Below are 11,672 nucleotides of genomic sequence, written 5' to 3' on the forward strand. Positions count from 1 at the left end.
AAGCAGTACACATTTACACTCAGTGGAAGTGTGGTCGGACCGGAAGTCCCGAGCGACTTCCGACCATTTATTTATAGCCTTCTGGCCACGCCTGGCCAGAAGGTGATACATGTGGCATACGTAGTTCCGGCCGAGGCCGGAGCTAATAACAACTAGCGCGCTACACATGGTACAAGTTAAAATAGACGTGAAATCTCTGTTAATGTCTCAGCACTGAGATAGTAGCCTACGGTGCAGGTTTTTACAAATGCGTTGTGAGAGGTCTGTACATACCTCAGTACTGTAATCAGAGCTTCAAGTGGGTTGAAAAATGGGCGTGGCCAAAGAAGCATAAGTAGGAATCCGTTCCAAGAGGTGAGGCCTCTGTACTTAAGGGATGTGGCTTAAACATGCATACTAAAATCCTGTTTTTCACACTGCATGTCATCTGATCAATGTGTGGGTGTTTCTCTGTGAGTTTCCTGTTTTTATATTTTGGCAAGTTACGCAACAACCAACACATATATCTGATATAAGCTAGACCTATTGGCTTTGCCAGAACTTGTTAGCTGAATCAGCTAAATTAATAACAACTATGATTTTGTTGTGAATGTTGTGAATAATCAAAATTGAAAATGTTTAAATTCTGAAAATATGAAACTGTTAACTACCAAGGTCTGTGGAATGAGTAGTGACAGTCGGAGTCTCACTCGCTTCTGTTCACCTCTTCGCACCGTTTTCCCCAACCTGTCACTCTTTTAGACACTTACAACCTTTTTCGTCCCCACATATTTCTGAAATTCTCAATCTGCATATCTCACACTTTCCCATCACTTTGCAGAGAGGCCACATATTGGATGTGCATGTAGACTGCACACCTTTATGACTCACTGATAGGCACCGTGAGAAAAACACACTTCCTTCTACCTCAGCTTCAGAGCTCTCAATCATGCGCAGTCATAGACACCCACTGACCCACAACCTGAACTCATTCAGACAAGTACATGTGAATCGGCTCAAATTATGCACAATGCAAGAGTCATATGGCAAATGAAAAACAGCATGAAAAATATATCTTAAAAAATAAAGCACGCTAAGATAATGTAAGATCAACTAAAATGTGTAATGTACAGAAGGACTGAATCGCTGGCATGGTATACTTTAAGGGATTTTACAGTCAGTGTTAAGAATTTGAAAAGGGTTTTCGCCAGGAAAGGTTGGAAAATAAATATAGGGCCCGGTAGAGACCCATTTAAAAGTAGATTTTTATTTTAGTACTGGATCTGAGACAAGGCAAGACCCATTCAACATTAGGCCCTGACTGGAATGTCAGTTCTGTCCAGTGTTGAGCAACGCATCTGATCATCACTACCATACGCTGACGTAGTATACATGCCTGTTTTTCCTTTAGCATTTTGCACCTTTCACAATTTTCTCATAACGAATTATATGCACACAAACTGTGTGCCCCAAAACCAGGCACCTCACATAGGTATCAGCTTTGTGGTGTGACCTACTGCAGTACCATGAAACACACACCCTTGCACCATGTCTTTTTCCTTTTTAATTAAATATTTCATGGCATAAGTGGCTCAAAAGTTCATGTTTTTTTATTATTTGCCTTCAATCAATAAACAGTTAACTGGAGAATATTTCAAGGATTATTGCCTCATCTCCTAGCCTTCATGTATTATTGTGTGTAATCCGTCGCTCATCACTAGTATATATGGGGCAGATTTATGTTAACTGGCGCATCCCCAGGGATGCGCCAGTTAATGTGCGCCACAGTGCGCCACAGCTCCGCCACCCATGGTGCGCCGCATTTACAATGCTATACAACAAAATAGAAGTGCCAATACTGATATTTTAGTTAGTATATTTTTTTTCAACCATAAAAAGTCACTTGATCAAAAAATGGGACCATACAATCATCAGTCTGCTGGCTGAATGGAAATGTAAATATTTACAATTATTTACACCATACATTAATTTGTATTAGAATCCATTGAGTTATAGTAACTAAACATTGATCAGTGTGTAAATCACAAAACAAAGTGTAGCCACAAATCAACACTAAGGCAATGGACAGATGGAAGCAGACGCTGGAGAAAATTAATGTATGGTGTAAATAATTGTAAATATTTACGTTTCCATTCAGCCAGCAGACCGAATACTTAACCTATTGGTTTATTCTTTATCCCATCTAGGTTTAGTATTGTTATTTTGAATGTATGCATGTTTGTGGTATGACTGTGATATGATTGATTGATGATTGTATGGTTGATTTTATTGCCCTGGTTTGTGTCCAACTACTTTCTCCTTTTCATTTTGTATAGAAAAAGTTTCTGTTTTCTGACAGTACAGATTGAAAGTCAAAATTAATGTACTCTTTAAATTCTATGTTTGTATAATAAAACAGCTACTAAATAGCATTTCCCATTTTTTGATCAAGTGACTTTTTATGGTTGAAAAAAAATATACTAACTAAAATATCAGTATTGGCACTTCTATTTTGTTGTATAGTTTGCAGGCTCAGCCTTACTGATTAGAGCTTACCCCAGTTGTTCTGCATTTACAATGCGGCGCACCATGGGGCAAAAACGGCACAGATGCGTGACGCATCTGTGCCGTAAAGGCGGCGCATTGCTGGAGTTGCATCGCAAGCGCGACACAGCTCCAGCAAGGCTCGGGGGTGCCCTATCTGACCAATGCTGCATCAAGACCTACGCCTGCTTCAAGCAGGCGCAGGCTTTTGACGCAGCATTGGCCTGAAAGTGACTGAGTGAAATCTTATAGATTTCACTCAGCCACTTTTGCGAGGCGCACCTGCCCCGGAATGCCCACCCTGCGCCGGAACGCCCACAAGCGGCGCAGGGCTTTACAACGTGACGCATCTGCCTAGATGCGTCATGTTGTAAATCGTTCGTAGGGATGCGCCACGTTTATGCCGCCTTGCGTGACGCAACAGCGGCGTAAACGTGGCGCAAGGCCTTCATAAATCTGCCCCTATGTATTTTCTCCGAGGCACTTGCTTGATTCACCGTAACTGACAAATAAACTACCGGGTAGTCTGGCAGATTCTGAAGAACAGGAATAGTTTATAAGTTTTCTTTCAAAACTCCCTGTAGATCTTATGGCTTTTGGAAGTTCTGCTAGAAATATTATGTAAAATAGGCACTTTCCGGCCTAGAATTTTTCACAATTTGATTTGATAGGTGATGGAGTACCAGAGAGAGACAAGATGTTCGAGCACTGTGTAATTCGAACATTGGTCTGCAAGAAAGGGTGCTGCTAATATAGCCGAAAATCCAAATTTCCTCTATTTAGACCAATTATTTCGAACAAAAATCGTTATGGGAGAACACTCATTAGAGAAAAATACCACAGAAACAAGTGTGCTAACTACACTCACTCCCACAAAGCAATGTGCAATGGGGGGATGCTTGGAACATTTTGTTCACTTGGATCCCTGTGTGGACCGACGCGGACCCCATGTTTGCTGCAAACAAATCCAGAGAGCATCATTCTTTCTCACTTTGCTTGCTTGGCAATACATGGGGTTGATCTGAAATTTTAGCCAATGCTTCTTTTTGGTGGCTTGGCCCTGAGTATGTTACTTTTTCTACTCTCCTCCACTGAACATGCATGGACAATTGAAGCACAGTAGATGCTCGGGTGAACTCAAAGGATATTCTCAAGATTGTGAATGCTCCTTCTGGGTCCAGAACAAAGAAACATGAATTGAGTTCCCGTATAGTGATGGTACATGCATGCTAAGTCAAGAGTATGAAATACTTCGGATCCACCCAACATGGTGATGATCTTCCATATGTTTAGAGGTGGGTGATGTTTGATCGACGTGCTTTTTTTACAAGGCGCAAATTAATGCCCTCTGGTGTTGATCACAGGAGAATATTCTAAGGATTCTATTGGTGCCGTAATATTCAACCTGAGCAATCTGTGTATTTTTATCTGAAAACCATAAACCACTGTGCATCTGGTACACCTTCAGTAAATAAAGTGATATGCAAAACCCCTTAATGTTGCCAAGTTTTTATCTGAATACTCGAAGATTATCGCTCCTTCCCCTCAACAGCAGGAGAACATCTTTATCTAGAACTTCACGACTAATCATTTACTTGGTGTAGTGTCTTGCGATATTTTATGACCGAACCCTTTTGGCTCCCGACGGACTCTGTAGAGTTATGACGTAGGTGTCAGAGCGCAATGCCATGAAAGCTTGTTTTAGAATTTTGAGTTCACAGTTTCACGCAGCAGATTAAAGGCATGTCATATTAAGTTACAAGTGCGGCGTGGTCATTGGAGGGTACCCTGTCTGGGAAGACACTACAATTGGAGACGAGATAGGGGATAAGTAACCAGAAGAACAACCATGCTCTCCCAGAGAGTTTGCTGTTGTCCAAGCAAACAGTTTGTGCATGTCACTTGTGTTGCTGTCAAAGAGCGGAATGGACGCTTCATGCACATGGAGTCAAAACGCAACTTCAGCCGCTGTAAAGCAAGTCATGAAAATGGAGCCCTTGCAAAGAAATTACACGCTGATGGTTGAGAACTTGATAATCAAGCCAAATAAAAAGTTACAGCGCTGCCACGCAAGATAAAGTTGTACATTTTATGTAGTGATACTGCAAAAGATGGATTTGTACTGATACTAGAAAACGTGCTGCCTGAAAGAATGAGTAAGAAAGAAGTATATTATCATTGGACTTACAAGAGCCACAGCAAGCAGAGCTTTACGACCTCAGTACCAGGCAAGGAGACCCAAGAAGAAGTACAAGGGTTGTGCTTAGTGAGCTGTCCGATTCCTGAAGTGGCATACCACCAGAGCTGGCACGTGATGGCTCAGAACAACCTCAGAGGTCTCCAACAAGTGAAGGGATCCAATGGAGACCAGGGAGAAAGTCGTAATTTCCTCAATTGTCCATGACAATTCTTAGACCAGTCCATCACAAGGCCTCAGCAATAGAACGAGTGGCCCAGGCTCAAATGGACAGCCAACAGCAGCAGAAAGAGCTCCACCCTCAAGGTCAGCCAATCGCACAACTAGTTACTATGCTGCCACCTTTTTGACACTACCACCATCTTTGAAACAACCAAAAAGAAGAGTATTGGTGATTGATGGTCTTCTTGGATAGAGACGGTTGATGATTTCATTGATACACTTAAAGAGACTGATAGCAAAAAGATTATCATGCATCTCAAAAGTCTTTCTGGTGATGGTGTGAAAGAAGTCATAAAGAAAATGCTGTGAACTGATGAAAAAACGACATATTGTCAGATTAAAGAAACACTGAATGTAAAGTTAAATCCAGTACCAAACGTTGATTACAAAACATACTTTTTTAGTCAAAAACATCAAAACATTGGTGAAACCACTGATGAATTTGTGGAGGGACTTGATACGCTCATAAAACACTGTAAGTTAAATGAATTAATGATGAGGAGGTTAAGCGACTTAGAGTTATTGATGGTTGCTTGTCGGATTCATTAGGACGACGAATGCTGAGAGAAACCTTTAATCTGGAGTGAGTATTGATGGCTGCCAGAGCTGAGGAGTGCGCTGAAAGACAAGCAGCTTACATGGAGGCTAGAGGTGCCCAGAGTGAATCAGTCATGATTATATAAAAGTAAGCCAAAGAAAAAGACTAAAGGACACAAAGTTCTGTATACCAGTAAAAAGAAGTTATGCTATAGATGTTGATTTGCATTTCTACATGAAGGTAAATGCCCTGCCTTGGACAGATATGTAAAGTGTGTAGGAAAGAGAACCATTTTGTCACGGTTTGTAACATGAAGGAAAAAGCAAGTGCATCACAGACAAAATGGCCACCAGAACATTCCAGAAGCACTGTTCAATGCACACCCACAAGGGAAAGCGGCAACATCAGTTGAGGGAAAATCATTGTCAAGCAGTTCGTCTACCTCAATATCAAGTGAAATTGAGGAAGGCGGTTGAACCATGTCAATGTTTTACTCAGAGAAATGTGCACATGTTGGACTGGCTGCATGTGAGGGAAAATGTCAGTCATAGAAAAGTTAACATGTCAAAACACCAAAGTCATACAAACATTGTCAAAAAACGACATTGTAAATAAATGATCACTCGATACCTCTCAACATCTACAGTGGTGCATTGATAAACATAATGCCTGAAGGGAAATGAATTGTCTCCATTGCCTCAACTTACGCCATCGAAAACCAAAGTGTATACTTGGGTTCCATCAACGCCCATAAAAAGTCAAGGTTCATTTGTAATGACTTTGAAACACAAGAAAACCAAGGTGCAAGCACCCATCCATGTGCTTCAAGGTACAGCCGTAAGTGCCTGTCTGCTCAGTTTTAGTACCGCTGCTGAAATGGGGCTTATTTCTATGAATCACAATATGAATGTTCACCATGAAATAGTTAGTCAACTTACTTCATTGTTTCTTGGTTTGAGAAAGCTAAAGACCATGTAAGTAAGTTACACATTATTGGCGCTGTCCGTCCTGTTGCCTAGAGCCATAGACGAGTTGCTTTGCATATAAAAGAAGCATTTAAAAAGGTCAAATCATTACTTAAGCATTACATTATTGAGCGTTCAACTAGTGCGACACAATGGGTATCTCCCATAGAGGTAGCACCCAAAAAGGACACTTTAGGAGCTGTACACATCTGCGCTAATGTGCGCTAAGCAAACAAAGCAATTGATCGAGAACAACATCCAGGCCCACATATTCCTGACATGAAAACACAATTAAATGGTGCACAAGTTTTCTCTTGATTTAAATAAAGGTTATCATCAGATAGAACTCAAAGAAGATTAAAGGTATATCACAACCTTTTTTTACTTGTCAGTTTGTTTTGAAATAAAAGACTCAGTATTGGTGTGTCATACGCTGCAAAACTTTTCCAAGATGTCATTTAACATGTCATACAGCTGGTTGTAAATGCATTCAACTATAGCGATGACATATTGGTTTCCAGAGCTACACCAAAGGAGCATGATAAAGCTCTCACCCAAGTACGTTGCTTACTTACTGGTGCAGGTCTGATTTTGAATGCAGACCAGTGTGAGTTCCACAAGACAAACTTAAAATTCTTCAGGCATATTGTTTCTGATGGGGTTATGATACCTGATTCTGCTAAAGTACAAGTGCTGTCAAATGCTGATGACAAGATGTTACTATGATAAGTTCATTTCTTGGTATGACCAGTTATTGCTCCAGATACATAGAACAATGTGCTACCATAAGTGCAACCTACAAGAGTTAACAAAGAAAAATGTTTCTTTTAAACATTGAAATGGTCACAATAATGTGAGAGAAGTTTTAAGAAAATCAAACAAGCCATTGAAACTGCTACTGAAATGGCCTATTTCAATACAAAGCTTATACAGAGGTTGTTGCGGACACTAGCACCGTTGGGTTAGGCGCTATTGTGGCATATGCCAGTGGAAGTTTGTCCCAAACAGAATGTGCTTACTCTCTAGCAGAGAAAGAAAGTTTGGCTGTGATATAGTTTTGTGAACATTTCCATGTATTCCTGTTTGGAAAGCCTTTTACACTGGTAACTGATCATCAGGCTTTATTGTCTTAGTTTTGTGAACATTTCCATGTATTCCTGTTTGGAAAGCCTTTTACACTGGTAACTGATCATCAGGCTTTATTGTCTATCTGTGGCAATCCAAAAGCGAAAATGCCTCTCCTCATTGAACAATGGGGACTCTTATTACTACACCATTGTACATCTTCCATGGAGAATTAGAACCCTGCTGACTACTTTTCCAGAGTGCCTGTACAAGGTACTCCATTCAAGACAGGTGAAGACTACTTTAATTTAATTTGAAAGTCAGATATGCCAGCTGTCACATCATTAGTCCAGATCATCACTGCCATGAGCCATGATAGTGGCATACTGAAGTTGAAAGATATAATTACAGATCAGTCATGCAACTGACATTCTCGACCTTTCACCAGTGATGGTGCATACCAAAAGTACAAAAACTTTAAAGATGAACTATCTATAAATCAGGAAGGATTTATAATGTGAGGGTCGAGAATCCTAATTCGAGAAAGCTTGAGACAGAAAATAATTCAAGTGGCTCACAAAGGACATCATGGTATTGTTGTTACCAAGAAAGCTATCCAAGATCGAGTTTGATTTCCATATTTAGATGAAAGGGTTGAAAAAGAACCCAAAGCCAGTAATCTATGTAACTGCCTCTCTACGCACATTAGTCAACATACTCTTATCATATCAGAACTCCTTAAGCATGCATGGGAGATAATAGTCGTTGATTTATTTAGTCCACTCGACAAAGGAATTCATCTGATGATAATTGTAAATGAGTACTCTCGATTTTTATTAATAGAGGATCTCTCATGCACAGCCCATGAGCAAGTCATTGAGAAACTTGACTGTATTTTGCAACATGGGCTGATAATGGCCCACCATTCAACAGTAGAGAATTCAAGCATTTATTTGGGGCTTCTGAAGAACGTAAAGCATCAGAAGAGTACAACTTTGTGGTAGCAGGCCAACAGACCTGTTGAGCATTTTATGAGTATGCTAAAGAAAGCAGTACAGCGTGCAACTCTTAAGAGGTTCAGTCTGTACACTGTTTTAAATGTCACCCTACAAGCCTATTGTTCAACACCTCACTAGACCACAGGAAAAAGTTCCCCATATTTGATGTTCGGGAGAGCAATGACAACCAAGTTACCCCAATGGGCAAATCAAAGAGGTAGAGGTGAGAATACAACTCAAATTAAAGACTTGGTTAATTAGGAAAAGATGAAAGCCTATGGTGACAAGAGGCAACATACAAAGAACATTACATTTAAGACAGGAGATCTAGTGATAACTCACCAACTACAAAGGAGAAAACCTGATGCATCATATGATGCTGCACCTTTCCATGTTATGGCCACCAAGGTAAATATGGTGACTGCCCAGCGTCCTGGGAAGTCTGTTACCAGAGTCTCTGCTCACTTTAGGCTTTTCACTCACTGGTTTCCTTATCTAGATGGTGAATGAAAGACTGAATCTGAAATTCCAGAGACTGCTGTTCTTTCTTCACTGTCTTCAAAGATCTCTGACAGTGAAGATGACAGTTCCCAGCTTCCAGTAACCAGATCAGGTTGAATAATGAAAGCGCCAAGAAGGATTATTAAAGAAATGTGAATGTATATATTTGTATCTATTGATTTGTAAAAAAATAGCTATTTTTTTTGTTTAACATGGGGAGATGTAGTGTCTTGTGATATTTTTGACGAACCATTTTGGCTCCTCACAGACTCCATCGAGCTATGACGTAGGTGTGAGAGCGCAATGCAATGAAAACTTGTTTTAGAATGTTGAGTTTGCAGTTACACAGATTAGAATAAAGACATGTAATCATAAGCTGCATGTGTGGCATGGTCATTGGCGGGTACCCCGGCTGAGAAGATGCTACATTTGAGAGCTTATATATCCCAACCCATTTTCTTATCTTCTTGAGCAACTCAGACTTGTGTAGAGTGATTTATATTCAGTTTAGTGACTAAACAACTTTGTTCATATAATTAAAGCAGATTTTGGCCTTTTTCCATTATATCAACTACCCTTCCTTCGGAACATGGTATCAGTTGTAAAATATTGGTAAATGTATCAAAATGATTAACATCAATCAGGGCTTGTGCTAAGAAGGTTAACATCAACTTTCCCTATCTTCAGACTGGAAAACGGAGAATCGGATTGTATTGCTTCCCATTTTTGGGATGATCTACAACTGTAACAACAAATCACATTCATTGCTAATATCAAAGTTATGTACATTTTTGTCTTCTTCATGCTGTGCATTCCAAACCTTTGCAAAATCCCCTTGCATCTGGCACGACTGCATAGGACGCGTTTTAGCACTTGTCGATGGTCACAGCAATAGCACACACAACTCGTCAAATTGTATTAATTATTATTCATATGCTATCATTCTTAACAAAACATTTTTCTAATAGTCTTCTCCTAGGATTCACTAACTGCAAACAAACATCCTTATCAGTCACTGATAGGGCACTCACACTCATTGTAATTTTGATCACAGGCACCCAGGGAATCATGATTTGACTGTAAATAAGAGTTGTTTTGAAATCAAAGAATCAAGGTTGGTGAGGATTTGACACACTCCAAAGATGCTTTCCTCATGTACATTTTGCCAGGAAGGCATGGGGAAATTTGCAAACAAAACTAAGGAACTTGGTAATCTGCTATGCAAACTCTGATAATGCAATCTGTGCCTCCTTCTGGACTACTGCAACTTGCTGTATCAACATCCAAAAACGTTTTCTGAACAAGTTATGGACGCCTCAAAACATGGCAGCACTATTGCTTCTTGGCATTCTCAAACATAGGTCTGCAACCATTTACACATTGGCTCCCCATCAGAAAGCGCATTAACTTTAAAGCCCTGTGTATAGCTTTTGATTCCTTACATGACTTAGGTACTGTCCATCTGGCATAACGCTTCCAATGTTATACCCCAGCTAGATCTCTTTATTCATCCTTTTGAGGGAACTTAGTGGTCCCCAAATTCAAAAGAACTAAATGGGGTGGGAGAAGATTTGTAATATCTACTGCCAGGTTATGGAACTCTTTACCCATAGAAAAATCTGCTCGAATTCAGAAAAAGTCTAAAAACCTCTCTATTTAACCAGCAAGGTATCTATCCTGGCCCCTTGATGTATCTCATTCAGCTCTCCTTAGTAGGGTTAGTGCCTAGATGCCTCTGGGTAATTAAGCGCTTTAGAAATGTAATTTTGATTCTGATCAATTTCAACTCAGAAAATCCAGTAATAGATGAAATACAGCGCCCAGTTGTGTTAGAAATGTATGTATTTGTAGTTTTGTTTGATGCAAAGCAGAACCATTAAGGTAGAACTTTACATGGGAGCAAAGTGCGAGATGAAAATAGAGATAAAGTAATAGCACTTTGAGTTCTTTTGATAATACTATAATATTTAATCAACCAGTTCTCACTTCAGTGGAATTTATACAAAAATTGGAACAATACAAAGTAGATCAGCATGGCACCTGCACAGGGAAGACATGCAAATTCCCACTGTTTTAGGAATGTTGAAATTAAAACGTTTTTCAGACATCAGTCTCTACATACTAATGGAGAAATCTGAGATACTTCTTTTTAATGCTTCCATCAATGATCTTCCCCTTGAGTTGAGAGGCAGATATAGTCCAACCCGGGTAATTAGGGAATTTTTGTTACAACAAATTATTTTGACTTGTTTAATTTGAACTATACAGTCACCATTGACAAAGTTCAAAATCTGATTGATTGTTGTCTATAATTCGGAGAGTAACTTTGGTTAAATTGGAGATTTTGCCACTTTTTATTTCTTAATGTTCCCATCGAAATTACAAAAACACATTCGTATCAAGTTGATACTCTGGGGCAGATTTACAGGCCCCTTGCGCCTCTTTTACGCCGCCGTTGCGTCACTTTTGTGATGCCGCAGCGGAGCAAAAGATGCGCCATGGTGCGGGGTATTTACAATGTGACGCACCTGGGAGATGCGTCACATTGTAAAGCCCTGCGCCAGAAGGAGGTGTTCCTGCGCAGGGGGGGGGGCGTTCCGGCGCAGGAACACCTCTTAAAAGCGGCTGAGAGAAATCTACAAGATTTCACTCAGTCACTTTGG

General features: G+C 40.1%; 1 pseudogene; it reads left to right on the forward strand.

Annotated features, from left to right (window-relative positions):
- Window positions 1-10,987: 10,987 nt before the first annotated feature.
- Window positions 10,988-11,084, forward strand: LOC144786311 (U6 spliceosomal RNA; annotated as a pseudogene).
- Window positions 11,085-11,672: the final 588 nt, after the last annotated feature.

Source organism: Lissotriton helveticus, chromosome 10, assembly GCF_964261635.1.
Source record: "Lissotriton helveticus chromosome 10, aLisHel1.1, whole genome shotgun sequence".
Classification (NCBI taxonomy): Eukaryota; Metazoa; Chordata; class Amphibia; order Caudata; family Salamandridae; genus Lissotriton; species Lissotriton helveticus.